This window comes from Pseudorca crassidens, chromosome 5, assembly GCF_039906515.1.
Source record: "Pseudorca crassidens isolate mPseCra1 chromosome 5, mPseCra1.hap1, whole genome shotgun sequence".
Taxonomy (NCBI): domain Eukaryota; kingdom Metazoa; phylum Chordata; class Mammalia; order Artiodactyla; family Delphinidae; genus Pseudorca; species Pseudorca crassidens.
Window position 1 is genome coordinate 138,539,160 of NC_090300.1, and position 15,705 is coordinate 138,554,864.

Consider the following 15,705-nt stretch of genomic DNA (forward strand, 5'->3'; position numbering starts at 1 on the left):
TCTGCTAGGCTTCAGGTTGTTGTCATTAATAGTTGCTCTGTAAATAGTTGTAATTTTGGTGTGTCTGTGGGAGGAGGTGAGCTCAGGGTCTTCTTACTCCATCATCTCAAGCATTCCCTCAAAACCAATAAGTTCTTAATTTCAGATATTGTATTTTCAGTTGTAGAATGTCCACTTGATTATCTTCATAGATTCTAATTATTTTCTTTAACACATTTATCATATTTTTTAAGACTCATGGAGGCTCCAGATGATATCTTCTTACCAGTGAAGGTTGCCTTTCCCTTCTATTTGGCAGATAAGTTGAAGAGCAGATTGCTTCAGTCAACTCAGGAACCGAGTTGTGCTGGGGCTGCATTCTAGTTTAGTCAAATACGTTCCACCTCTGGTTTGCCCTGAAAGTCCTTCTTTTTTGACAGAGCTAAGCAACCACACCAAGCAAGTTAAAATTTGGCAAATATCTTGAGGGGAAGACTGGTCATGTGTTTTGCAGGCCTCTGCTTCTGATGGGTCTTTGTTTCTGAAGCACCTGAAAGACTGCAGAATATTCCACTCTGCCTTTCTACCCAAGCTACCAAGCTTCTGGACCACACTGGAACTTAGCAAATGGCTCATGAGGAAAATTAGCCTTGTGTTTTGGGTTCTTTCAATTTCCAATCCTTTAACCAAAAGCTCTGCTGGTTTCTCTTTGCATACAGAGTCCTTCTGTTTGAGCCAAGCTGACATTAGCCCACATCCAGCTGGTGATTACCAGCTCATCCAGGATGAGCCCTCCTCCTCTGGAATTTTGGTCTATATAGTCCTTGTTGTTCTCATGGTTTTCCACTGTCTTTAAAATACAAATATTTCAAATTTATCTAGTTGTTGTTGTTGAGAGAGCATTGCTCTTTCTGGTCCATTGTATTCTACCTGGAAGGTCAAGTACCCTGTTTGTCAATATTTTATTTAGTTTTTTTTTGTTGTTGTCATCATCCTTTGCTTGTTGCTTCAAAATTCATAAGTGAAATTAATTTGTGAGTTTCTGTGTAAAATCCTTCTCAGGTTTTGGTATTATGGCTATTTCATGAAGAACATTTGAAAATTGATTTCTTAAAAATGCTTAGGTACAGTTTAAATAACATTGGAATTACTGCTCTTTGATGGGGAGTCATCTTGGTCTGGAGCTTTTATTGACAGAGGTGGCAGGGAGTTTTTGCACAAATTTCTTTGCTCCTCTGCAGGAATCAGTTTATTAAATTTCTATCTCTTCTGGAATCAGTTTTAACAAATTATATTTTCTTTTACAGTACTGTCCAATACAAATATAACACAAGCCACATATATAATCTAAAATTTTCTAGTAGCCATATTTAAAAAGTTAAAAAAAGGTGAAATTATTTGAAATATTTTATTTGACCATATATAACTAAAATATTACCATTATCAATATTATCAACAAGTGAGCAGTTAAAAATATTAGTAAAATACTCTTTTTTTGCTCTATATCTTCAAAGTCTAGTGTGCATTTTACACTTACAACACATCTCGGCTTAGACTAGCCATGCTTTATTTTTATTTTATTTTATTTTATTTTTTAACGTTTTTATTGGAGTATAATTGCTTTACAATGGTGTGTTAGTTTCTGCTTTATAACAAAGTGAATCAGTTATACATATACATATATCCCCATATCTCTTCCTTCTTGCGTCTTCCTTCCTCCCATCCTCCCTATCCCACCCTTCTAGCTGGTCACAAAGCACTGAGCTGATCTCCCTGTGCTATGCGACTGCTTCCCACTAGCTATCTATTTTACATTAGGTAGTGTATATATATCCATATATACACTACCACTCTCTCACTTTGTCCCAGCTTACCCTTCCCCCTCCCCGTGTCCTCAGGTCCATTCTCCAGTAGATCTGTGTCTTTATTCCCATCTTGCCCCTAGGTTCTTCATGACGTTTTTTTTTTTTTTAGATTCCATATATATGTGTTAGCATAAGGTATTTGTTTTTCTCTTTCTGGACTAGCCACACTTTAAATGCTCAATTTCCACATGTAGCTAGTAGCTACTGTATTGAAGAGATCAGTTCTAGAACCGTGTCCTTTTCATCCATGCTTTCAAATGTATTTGAAAATTTATTTTTATAACATTGAACAAACTACTGTGAATATGATTTGCTTACTTTCCATGGTTTCTCCAGCTGTTTGGATTCATTTAATCTCATTTTATATATTTGCCCTTCTTTCCTCTTGATTTTATTAGCCATAAGTTTATACATTTTATTGTTATTTTGTTTTTCAAAGAAACAGCTTTTGAATTTGTTAAATAGCTCTATTGTCTTGTTTTATGATCATTGTAGTCTAACTTCATTAGTTTATTCCTTCAGCTGGTGTATCCTTCAGTTTATTTGATTTTTTCTAACTTGTTTATTATGTTGCTTCAGTCACATACTTTTTTTTTCCTGTTTACTAGTAAAAGTATATGAGACTATGCTTTTTCATCAAGCACTGCTTTAACTATTTGCCATAAATACAGTTTATGGTGTGTCTTCCTTATTACCACCTTATATTATTCTTTGATATCAGTTTGCATATTTTCTTTGACTCAACATTTGTTTGAAAGAGTGTTTAAAGTTTTCCAACTAGTTAGGGCTTTTTGCTTTTTGCTTTTTGAGATTAATTTCTACATTGTCATTAAAGAATGTTTTCTGTTCTGTTTTTGTTTTTTGGAAATTTTGGGGTTGTTGAAGATGTTCTCTATTTTTAAAATTTATTATATAATTTTAGTTCTCCTTTAGCCTTGTTAAATCTTCTTCTCACTTGCGCTGTAAACCTTTGAAGATTTATTTTTCTCTTTGTCTTTGGTATTCTGTATTCTCTTTGTCTCTGGTATTCACTATGATGTATCTGGGTATGCATCCATTTTAATTATCCTTTTGAGGTTTTGGTATACTTCTTTAACTGTGGGTTCATATCTTACTTTGTTATTGAAGAATTCTCAGCCATTACTTCTTTGAATATCACCCAATTTTTCTTTTTTTTTTTTTAATTGGGACTCACTTTAGATATATGTTGGGTTTTCCCATTCAAATGTTCATGATTCTAAACTTCTCTCTCATATTTTCCATCCCTTTATTTTTGGAGGTGTGTTGGGTAATTTCCTCTAATCTCCCAGTTCACTAATACTCTCCTCATCTATGGCGACTATAGTTACCTCAACTGCATTTTTCTATGGAAAGTTTATGTTTCCATTCTTAAACTTCTATTTGGTCCTTTGGCAATATCCCTGTTCTATTTTCATTCTGTTCCTACAGTTTATGTTCCTTCCTTTACATTTTTAAATGTGTTAAATATCTCTTTGGTACTGTCTTATTATCTTTGGTTCTTGATATGTAATTTTCCCCATTGATTGCATTTGTGACTCTCCATCATGGCGATTCATTTCCTCATGCAGTTTTTTACTTCTATTTATCTTCAGTGTGATTCATATTTTTATGGTAAGGTCCCAGTTCCCTGGATTTGAGGACCACCTCTACAGAAGTTTTATTTTTTGCTCTGCCAGGGCCTTATGAATTTCTTGAGTGCTGAACTACTTTTTACACTGATGTGGCTTGAAGCCATTGTGCTAGATAGTATGAATTTACTTTCTGTAACAGCACTGGCCTGGATTTCTGATTTCTAGTATTTTTCTTCCCCAAAGTCCAAGCAGATGATCAGCTTCCTTGTCACTTCTCAGACTGGTGTAGAATGTTTCCAATCCTTTTCTTATTTCAAGTCTGGAGCAGTGTTTGCAAATCCCAGCCCAGTGTTTTAGATCAGTTCTGACTCTGTGGGCACTAGAGTCGGGCCCAGACTTTTTCTTCCACATGAATGTTAGATTTTGCAACTCCCAGCCTATATCAAGTCCTAATTTTCCATAAGTCCCTCATCTTGAGTTCCCATCACCATTTTCACTTTTCTTGCCTTACAGCTTATGAATAAACGTTTTTCTTGTTAAGTTTTATTTAGAATTTTTATCCATTTAAAATGGAAGTGAGGGATTTACAAATATAGTGACCAGAATTCCACAAATATGATTTGAGGAGAAAATTATGTTTTACAGGAAGTCGAAGATGATTCTATTGTGGAGTGAAAAAATCAAAATTAGCTTGAAATTTTAAGATAGTCTGAGCCCTAAAGAAATTTTTCTTAAGGCAGAGGTTTGGACCAATTTCCTTCATCCCCTGAGGTTATGTGTTCGTTCTATTTTGTCATCGGGGGGTACTTCTGTGGAAAAGTTTGAGAAGCACTGCCCTGAAATGACCTTTACTGCTAAAATGGAAATCACTCTGTGGGCAAGTCCCTGACATGGAAATTAATGCCCCAAACTTGAGAGCACTTGGCTGGCTCAGTGGTCTGTATCTATTGTTTATCTAGGCCTGCCCTAAAATGTCAGGAGGCAGATCTTTAAAAATTATTATTACTCATGACAAAAAGTGAAAACCGTACCAAAGGCTGTAGAGTGGAAGGAAAAAGAGCCCCAACCAACCACCCCTCCCTCCCCGATTCCCATAAGTCTCACTTCTCATGGACCTTTCCAGAAATGTTATATGTGCAGACACTGATTTTTTTCCTTTTAACACAAACGAGATCAAGCATACTTGTTTTGCAGATTTAAATTTTTATTTATCGATAGAGTTTGGATATATTTTCCTATCTGCCCATGTAGTTTTACCTCATGTTTTCAGCAACTGTAGTAGGTTTCCCATACATTAATGATCCTCTATTAATAGGCATCAGGTTTATTTCCCATACTTTGGCTATTTCCAAAAACACTTTAGGGAGTGTATTGTGAAGACACATTTTTGTAAGCGTGTGAGCAGATCTATTGAGAAAATGCTGGGTCCAAGATTTGTACATTAAACCTTTGATGGACAGGTTTGGGCTCCTCTCCAAAACCATGGCAGCAATTTATACTGTTGCCAACGCTGGGAACACTACCCAGTGGGCAGGACTTTAAGGGGCTTCCAAATTTGTCAACTCTGCTTGGCATCCCCAGGTTGTGCAGGGGTATTACCGTCTGACACCTTGTCAAGGATAAACATCTGGTTATTGATATCAAGATCAGATTATTCTGATGGCTTTTGAGAAATGTAGTTGCTTGAGTAGCTTTTGGGATTCCAAATGAAGACCAGACATGGATCAGACACTGGGAAGGCAGAATAAAGGACAGTGGATGAAAAATACCTATGCATTGAACTTTTTATTTCTTAATTTAACTGTATTATTGTTTTAAAAATTTTTTTTTTGATAAGTAAAATATTTTCACTAGAAAAAAGTGGAAAATATGAAAACACACAAAGAAGTTAATAAAGCTACTAATGTGTGGGTAATTAAATAAAGCTAATTATTTGAATAGTTAAATTATTTAGTGATAATTAAATAATGCAAATTAATTAATTAATTAAAACTACTTTGTGTGGGGGTAGTTAATACACAAAGTAGTTAATAAAAATAATTCCAGTGCCTGTAACTGAGGATATGACCCTTCATTCTAGAAAACCAGTTGTTAAATACTTTGAATATCTCTCTTGTGTATATACTGTGTGCTCAGAAAGTTTGAAAGTAAAGATAACACAAAGTTATACCATGCAAATAGTTACCAAAATTTACAATACTCTTAATGGTTCATAACTCTCTCTTTTAACTTAACATTGCCTCTTAGGTGAATTATTCTTTTACATTATTTTCTGGTGACTGCAGATTATGGAATGGATATCCCATCATCCATTTAGCTAATTCAAATTTCATTAGACATTTTGGTAATTTCCAACATTTTAATGTCAAAACACTATGTTGAATATTCTTGAGTGTACAGAACTGCCTTGCACACTTATTTCCTCAGGATACATTTTTGGATGTGGAATTGCTTGTTCAAAGGTTATGTACATACATTTTTAAGTCTTTTTGCTCTATTTTGCCTAATTGGCCTCTAGAAAGGTTGCCTGAATTTATATTGTCATTAGCAGTGCATTATAGTACCAAAGCCACTTCCCTTGCCACTATGTGGTATTTCTTTACCATTTTATAAAGAAAACAACAACAATAACAACAATAAAATGAGAAACAAAAGTGTCTCATTTTATAACTCCTTTTTCATTACCTGTGAGTGGTAGCATTTTATATGTTTTTATATGCTGTAAGTTGTGTGTGCTTAATTTTAAAAATTGATTATAGAGTTCAGGATAAAATAAGGGTCTCAAACATTTGTCATATGTGTTGCAAATATCCTTCCCAGTTTTCCTGTTAAGTTCTGGATAATTTTTTTTTGAAAAAGGGATTTGACATACAGTCAAGTCTATCTTTTTCTTCCTTGGCAGTTGTATTTCAGCGGAGGGTCCTGAAACCCAGAGGCTGAGAAATACTAGTTGAGGGTTGAGGATCCATGAGTCTCCTTGCCAAAGGCTCTGTCAACAGAGTCTGGTCATGGACAGCTGTCATTCCATAGAATCTGAGGGAGATGGGTGTTCTAGGCGAGGTTTGCTTTACTGCTGCCTGGTTTGCTTCTAAAGCATCTTGCTATAGGACCCACTTGTCTAGTAATCCGGGACAGAGGCTGTAGTAAACACCCTGGGATATGGAATGTATTGTTTCCAAATTCCAAGCAGGCCACTGTGATATTGAGCCTCCTTCTTTGTTCTTGGTGGCTGGCTACAAGCTGTCTTTTCATAGTCTCGAAAATGTCTCCTTGGACCTCAATGTCACTTTGGGGACTGGGACCTTGGATTCTGTCCTCCTTCAAAGCCTGTCCATCTTTAGTCAGCAGTACTTGAGCGGCATGGAATGCAAAGCCAGCTATTTTCTTGTTGGGGGTCATTATTAAAATGCCTAGAATTCCTGCAGCCGTGTTGCTACCAGACAGAGAACGAAACCCACACAGAAAGCAGAGAGAGGCAAAGAACAGGGTCCTTGTTGACATCCATGAACCACTTATTCTACTGACCCCAAAGCTCCCCTACAGAGAATTTTTATTATAGAAGATAATACATTCCTGTATTGATGCTGCTGGTTCCAGTTGGGGTTTCTGTTATTTGCGGCCAGAGCCTCCCAGTGGATAGAGTAGTTCTAATGCCAAACCCCCATAAAGCCCTGCAGCTTCTTAGGATGCCCCAGGAACAGTATCGGAAGACTCACAGCAGTGTTGTTCTTTTGAAAATCTCAGAAATGAAATTTCCTTTTCACATTCCTCTGGGAGCCAGCCCTCCCACCTCTGCTGAGTTTTTCACTTTCATTCCTCTTGGCTTCCCCTCTTCTGGGAAAGTCCAGGAAAACCTCCCACCCTGTGTGTCTTCCCTTCAAGCATATCAGCCTCCTGCTTATGAAGAAGGACAGGTCACTGCTCATTAGTACAGGGATTCCTCACTTTTAGGGAGATGTCTCACTGTTGGGGCGATGGCTTACTATTGAGGGGATGTCTCACCATTGGGGGGGATGTCTCACTGCTGGGGGTATGGATCACTGTTGGGGGGATGGCTCACTGTTGGTGGGATGTCTCACTGTTGGGGGATGTCTCACTGTTGGTGGGTTTGTCACTGTTGGTGGGATGTGTCACTGTTGGTGGAATGTCTCACTGTTGGGGGATGTGTCACTGTTGGGGGATATCTCACTGTTGGGGGATGTGTCACTGTTGGTGAAATGTCTCACTGTTTGTGGGATGTCTCACTGTTGGGGGATATCTCACTGTTGGAGGATGTGTCACTGTAGATGGGATGTCTCACTGTTGGTGGGATGTCTCACTGTTGGGGGAGGTCTCACTGTTGGTGGGATGTTTCACTGTTGGTGGGATGTCTCACTGTTGGGGGATGTCTTACTGTTGGTGGGACATCTCACTGTTGAGGGATGTCTCACTGTTGGTGGGATGTCTCACTGTTGGTGGGATGTGTCACTGTTGGGGGATGTCTCACTGTTGGGGAATGTCTCACTGTTGGTGGGATGTTTCACTGTTGGTGGGATGTCTAACTGTTGGTGGGATGTCTCACTGTTGGTGGGAGGTCTCACTCTTAATGGGATGTTTCACTGTTGGTGGGATGTCTAACTGTTGGTGGGATGTCTCACTGTTGGTGGGAGGTCTCACTCTTGGTGGGATGTCTCACTGTTGGGGGATGTGTCACTGTTGGGGGATGTGTCACTGTTGGGGGTATGGCTCACTGTTGGTGGGATGTCTCACGGTTGAGCAGATGGCTCACTGTTGAGCAGATGGCTCACTGTTGGAGGATGTGTCACTGTAGGTGGGATGTCTCACTGTTGGTGGGATGTCTCACTGTTGGGGGAGGTCTCACTGTTGGTGGGATGTCTCACTGTTGGTGGGATGTGTCACTGTTGGGGGATGTCTCACTGTTGGGGAATGTCTCAGTGTTGGTGGGATGTGTCACTGTTGGTGGGATGTCTAACTGTTGGTGGGATGTCTAACTGCTTTTGGTGGGATGTGTCACTGTTGGTGGGAGGTCTCACTGTTGGTGGGATGTCTCACTGTTGGGGGATGTGTCACTTTTGGGGGATGTGTCACTGTTGGGGGTATGGCTCACTGTTGGTGGGATGTCTCACTGTTGAGCAGATGGCTCACTGTTGGTGGGATGTGTCACTGTTGGTGGGATATCTCACTGTTGGGGGATGTCTCACTGTTGGTGGGATGTTTCACTGTTGGGGGATGTCTCACTGTTGAGGGATGTGTCATTGTTAGGGGTATGGCTCACTGTTGTTGGGATGTCTCACAGTTGGTGGAATGTCTCACTGTTGAGCAGATGGCTCACTGTTGGTGGGATGTCTCACTGTTGGGGGATGCCTCACTGTTGGTGGGATGTCTCACTGTTGGTGGGATGTCTCACTGTTGGGGGATGTCTCACTGTTGGGGGATGTGTCACTCTTTGTGGGCTGTCTTACTTTTGGTGGGATGTCTCACTGTTGGTGGGATGTCTCACTGTTGGGGGATGTCTCACTTTTGGTGGGATGTCTCACTGTTGGGGGATGTCTCACTGTTGGGGGATATCTCACTGTTGGGGGATGTGTCACTGTTGGGGGATGTGTCACTGTTGGTGGGATGTGTCACTGTTGGTGGGATGTCTCACTGTTGGGGGATGTCTCACTGTTGGGGGATGTCTCACTGTTGGGGGATATCTCACTGTTGGGGGATGTGTCACTGTTGGGGGATGTGTCACTGTAGTTGGGATGTGTCACTGTTGGTGGAATGTCTCATTGTTGGTGGGATGTCTCACTGTTGGTGGGATGTCTCACTGTTGGGGGATGTCTCACTGTTGGGGGATGTCTCACTGTTGTTGGGATATCTCACTGTTGGTTGTATGTCTCACTGTTGGTTGTATGTCTCACTGTTTGTGGGATGTCTCACTTTTGGTGAAATGTCTCACTGTTGGGGGATTTCTAACTGTTAGTGGGAAGTCTCACTGCTGGTGGGATGTCTCACTGTTGGAGGAGGTCTCACTGTTAGGGGTTGTCTCACTGTTGGTGGGATGTCTCACTGTTGGTGGGATGTCTCACTGTTGGGGGAGGTCTCACTGTTGGTGGGATGTTTCACTGTTGGTGGGATGTCTCACTGTTGGGGGATGTCTTACTGTTGGTGGGACATCTCACTGTTGAGGGATGTCTCACTGTTGGTGGGATGTCTCACTGTTGGTGGGATGTGTCACTGTTGGGGGATGTCTCACTGTTGGGGAATGTCTCACTGTTGGTGGGATGTTTCACTGTTGGTGGGATGTCTAACTGTTGGTGGGATGTCTCACTGTTGGTGGGAGGTCTCACTCTTAATGGGATGTTTCACTGTTGGTGGGATGTCTAACTGTTGGTGGGATGTCTCACTGTTGGTGGGAGGTCTCACTCTTGGTGGGATGTCTCACTGTTGGGGGATGTGTCACTGTTGGGGGATGTGTCACTGTTGGGGGTATGGCTCACTGTTGGTGGGATGTCTCACGGTTGAGCAGATGGCTCACTGTTGAGCAGATGGCTCACTGTTGGAGGATGTGTCACTGTAGGTGGGATGTCTCACTGTTGGTGGGATGTCTCACTGTTGGGGGAGGTCTCACTGTTGGTGGGATGTCTCACTGTTGGTGGGATGTGTCACTGTTGGGGGATGTCTCACTGTTGGGGAATGTCTCAGTGTTGGTGGGATGTGTCACTGTTGGTGGGATGTCTAACTGTTGGTGGGATGTCTAACTGCTTTTGGTGGGATGTGTCACTGTTGGTGGGAGGTCTCACTGTTGGTGGGATGTCTCACTGTTGGGGGATGTGTCACTTTTGGGGGATGTGTCACTGTTGGGGGTATGGCTCACTGTTGGTGGGATGTCTCACTGTTGAGCAGATGGCTCACTGTTGGTGGGATGTGTCACTGTTGGTGGGATATCTCACTGTTGGGGGATGTCTCACTGTTGGTGGGATGTTTCACTGTTGGGGGATGTCTCACTGTTGAGGGATGTGTCATTGTTAGGGGTATGGCTCACTGTTGTTGGGATGTCTCACAGTTGGTGGAATGTCTCACTGTTGAGCAGATGGCTCACTGTTGGTGGGATGTCTCACTGTTGGGGGATGCCTCACTGTTGGTGGGATGTCTCACTGTTGGTGGGATGTCTCACTGTTGGGGGATGTCTCACTGTTGGGGGATGTCTCACTTTTGGTGGGATGTCTCACTGTTGGGGGATGTCTCACTGTTGGGGGATATCTCACTGTTGGGGGATGTGTCACTGTTGGGGGATGTGTCACTGTTGGTGGGATGTGTCACTGTTGGTGGGATGTCTCACTGTTGGGGGATGTCTCACTGTTGGGGGATGTCTCACTGTTGGGGGATATCTCACTGTTGGGGGATGTGTCACTGTTGGGGGATGTGTCACTGTAGTTGGGATGTGTCACTGTTGGTGGAATGTCTCATTGTTGGTGGGATGTCTCACTGTTGGTGGGATGTCTCACTGTTGGGGGATGTCTCACTGTTGGGGGATGTCTCACTGTTGTTGGGATATCTCACTGTTGGTTGTATGTCTCACTGTTGGTTGTATGTCTCACTGTTTGTGGGATGTCTCACTTTTGGTGAAATGTCTCACTGTTGGGGGATTTCTAACTGTTAGTGGGAAGTCTCACTGCTGGTGGGATGTCTCACTGTTGGAGGAGGTCTCACTGTTAGGGGTTGTCTCACTGTTGGTGGGATGTCTCACTGTTGGTGGGATGTCTCACTGTTGGGGGATGGCTCACTGTCAGGGGGATGGGTCATTGCTGGGGTGATGGCTCACTAGTAGGGAGGCAAAGAATATTTCCAGCCAGAGAAGTTTTGGAGAAGACCAGTCACATTTAGTGTTTAGTATGTGACCCCTTACCTGTCTGGAAACTGTGATCAGCCTGGGATATCACTCTGGGAGGTGCTGGGAAACCAGGGGTGATGTTACTTGAGGTAGGTTAGACACCTGGCCCTGATGGTGTTGTCCTCTAGGACCCAGTCTCTTTGCTTCTCTGTGCTTTACCGTCCTTGGCATTGGCCTTATCCTCCTGCTGGTTTAAAGATGATGTCATTAACCTGAGAAGTAACATCCTGAGGGATGAGGAAGACTGTGGCTTTTTTCTCAGGAAATAGGACATTCCAACCTTTGCCTCCCTGTACCCCTACCTGCAGGTCCATGTCTTACGAGACATCCTTGTGTCATGGGCTCATCCCAAGGAAATCACTAGCCATCAGAAATGGAGGGCTGCTCCCCAAGGCCCTGTCCTGGGTACACAGGTACCTGGGAGTGGGGTTGATGTCTGAACAAAACGGGGGTTCTTTAAAGTAGGAAGATGGGGACATAAATACTGTGACAATCAAGGTTGCCATCTCTAAATACAACTTGCAGTTTCACCACGTTCCAGGACTTGATCTGCAATGTTTCTAACTCCCACCTCAACCCCATGAGTTTGTATTATTACCTCATCTTACAGAGGTGGAGACTGTGCTCGGAGGTTAAGATTTTTTGATATTATTAAACAACACTTTTTCTAAAAGACTGTGGTATTAGAGTTTGCAAGTGGGCAGCGCAGGGCTGTAATTTCCCAGGTGGTGGGTGGAGTTCAGTCAAATGCAGTGTGATGCCCTCCCAGCTTTCAGTATAGCCAAAAGCTCCGAGGATACATGCTCTCCCTTGGATGTGCCTCACCTTGAACCCTAGAAAACCATCGTTGGTCAAGACAGACCAGTTCATAATAATGGGAAGGATTGGCCAGGTACCAGACAGAATTACACTGGAGAGCAAGGTCAGGCACAGACCTTTCTGGATGGACTTGTCTTTCCGTCCACACTCAGCCCACTCGGGGCCACCCAACAAATGATGCCCTGAGGCCTTGGCACGCAATTATAAGTGAAGAAATGCTTAATCAAATCATGCCACTTGAATTGAGTTGAGTTGGAATGAAAAGCTGGGCAGCTCTGCCCACAGTGGAAACTTACCAGACCTGAGCAAACACCAAATACTCCCAGGTTGTTTTGAAATAGATACTGTTGTATTCTGTAAAGTTCTGAGATCCTTTTGCAAATATTTAAAAACCTTTCCATTAACACTGATTGCTTTAGGAGATCACACACACACACACACACGCTCACACACATTCTGCTGTCCTCAAAGGCTTACACTACGTTCAGGGGGTGAACGGGAGAAGCAGAAACCCATGGCAGGCACTCCAAGCACCCCAAATATCTCTTCAAATTGACTGAGACACATGAGTCCTCTCTATCATTTGCTGAGACAGCTCTCATTTTTAAAAGTTTATTTATATTTTCCCCCTCAAAAATGTCACGACTAACTTTCCATTCATTATCAAAATATTCTTTTGCCGCTAATTTCCCTTCTCGGTTAAAATAAACAAAGAAGCAAACCTTGCTGGCATTGCACCTAGGATGCACTCTGCTGTAAACAAGAGAACATTTTTCTTAGAGGATCTTGAAGCCCACCCGTGAGAGTTTCCTGTGCAATTTCTCTCTGTTTATCAACTCTGTTCGGCACAGAGGTCGAGCAGGGGCTACGAAGTGCAGGGGCAAGGGCAGACGACCTTGAACGTGCCAGGATGGAGCAACAAATCCTTCCAGGCCTGGCTCCAACTTCTCAGGCCAGCCCTCCACTCCACCCATGCTGTAACCAGCCCAGGGTGCAGAGTCGCGTGACCTGGACCCTGGGGCTGGCTGCTGTGTGACCTCGGGCAGTCATTCATCTCTCTGGGCCTCAGTTTCCTCAGCCAGAAAAACCCCGTAGGATCTTAGGATCTCTAAGCCCCCTCCTGTACTAAAATTCTAGGATTCAAACCTATCGAAGTCTAGATGAAAAAAAAAAAAGAGGGAGGGAATTCTTGACAAAAATAATCTAAGTTTTTAGGATTCAGGAATATGCAGTAAAGGACTCTGTGAGTGAAACAGTTCAATTTCAAAAGGCAAAACACACAAAAATAAGTCAGAAAACCAACTCTTCCAAGGCTTCTTTTTCATCAAGACAGCTGAGAGCTTGCCCCCTACCCTCCAGGATATACCCTGCAATTGGAGGAGCAGAAAGGGGGTGTGGAAGGGGCTTCTTCCACTGCCCTGAGACAAGGGACAGTCCTCAGCCCTTCAGCTTCAAGTCTACTCCGTGACCTAATACTCCGGGATATTGGGCGAAGCCTACAGGCCACCTAGAGAAATGTTGGGGGCCTGGGGGTAGAAAGAAGCAGAGGTCTCCAGAGTAAATCAAGACAAAACATGAATCTTTTTGTGATAGATGAGGCCATTGATAGATAAGACACTGCCCAGTGTCTTAGTGTCCCTCAGTGTTCTCTGGGCTGGTCTGCTGAGGACCTGTTCTATGTGGACGGAATGTGAGGCAGAAAGAGAGAGCACTGCTAGAAAAGGTGTGACATTTCAAGACTGGCCAAAAGGAGACAGACGTCATTGCTTCTGCTGGGGAGACTCCCCTGTGTGGCACACCCTTGGAGAGTGACAGATGTGATGTTGCTGAACTTTCTGGAGACCCCTGATATAATGTAAGGTCCTGCAAGGGATTGAGTTCTCCAGACACAGCAGTGACCCGAAGCTACACAGGACCTATGTACCCTTGGACATTTGGCAGTGAGAAGGGACTTTAGGGCGTTGAGGCTAAAGTGGGAGTACCAAGTGGGAGTACCAAGTGGGAGCCTGGGGTACCAAGTGGGAGCTGGGGGTCAAATCACACTGGGGTCAATCATAGCTGTCCCCCTAAGTCAGGGAAGTGTAGGGAGATAAAGATGATGCTGACAGTGCCCTGCCAGCCATGCCTCAGTCATGGCTCCCTGTTCAGGTCAGGAGATGAATGCTTGGCTGCTGTACCAGCTTCAAGGGGAATGAAAACAATGAGGATGATATGGTGCTTTCTTCCATAAATCTAAGTTCATTTAATTTAAAACTCTGTTCTCTATTTTGAGATAACTCCTTCTCCAATTTTGGCATTAAATATGTCCTCTTTTATGAAATGATGGCAATAAGTGGTAGGCTTAAAAAAAAGTTCTTATTTGACAAAATAAAATGTTGGCAAATCTAGTTGATCCCTGTGGCTGATTCTGCTAGTTTTCTGTCAATATTGGTTTTCCCTTCTTCCACATTAAGAGAAGTTTAAAGGGGCGTGTGATCACCCAGAATAAAACCTAGAGTTCTCATTCCTCCTTGGATCTAAGTGTGGCTATTTGTTCAAGTTCTGGCCAATGACATGTTTGCAGAGGTGACGAATGCAACTTCTGAGTGGTATCTTTAAAGGGAAGGGACCTGTCTGCTCCCTGCCACTTTCCCTCCTCCTGAAGGCTGGAATATTGGAGTGGAGTTATCTGAGACTATGCAGATAATGCAATATACTGGGGGTGGCTGAGCAACAAGACAGAAGGAGCCTGGGTTCCCCAAACCATGGCACCATTATATCAGCCCAGGATGCCTATACAGTGTGAGAGAAATGGCCATTGATATTTCATGTCTTTGCAGATAAAATGAATCAGCATTTACATGATATTTACAGTGATGGAAATAAATGAGATTATCCAGGAATAGAGAGTAGATGGAGCAAAGGAGAGGGTCTAGAATAGAGCCTTAAAGAACTCAAACATACACTTGTCATGTGGAGGAGGAAGAACCCCGAAGGAGGCTGAGGAGGGGAAGCCAGAGAAACAGGAAAGGAAAATGATGTGAAGGAGACAATGGGAGAGTATATTTCAGGAAGGAGGGAGTGGTCAACCAGTTCTGGTAATGCTTGAGGTCAAGAAAGAAGAGGCCCAAAATGTGGCCATTGTGCTTAAAATGAAAGTAATTGGTGACCTTATCAAGAACTGTTTCATTGAGATAATGGAATAAAAGCCAGGGGCTAGGAGGTGAGGAGTAAATGGGAGGTGAGAGATGGACCACATTTCTGACAAGTGTGACCATGATGGAAGAAGCAAGAGAGGGTAGGAGGTACAGATCGGGAGACTTCTTTCCTTTTATTTTCCCTTCTCTTCTCTTCTCCTCTCCTCCTCTATTCTCCTCTCCTTTCCTCGCCTTTTCTTTTCCCCTTTTTCTTTCTTTTTAAAGGAGTGCAGAATCTAGGACATTTAAATGCTGAAGGGAAGGATCTAGAACGGAGACGAGATGGAAGAAAAAGGCCAGAGAGAGGGAAATTGATGGCATAAGGCTCCTGAGCAGATGAGAGGCAAGGGAAGCAGAGAGCATCTGTGAAGGAATTAGCCCTGGATGAGAGGATG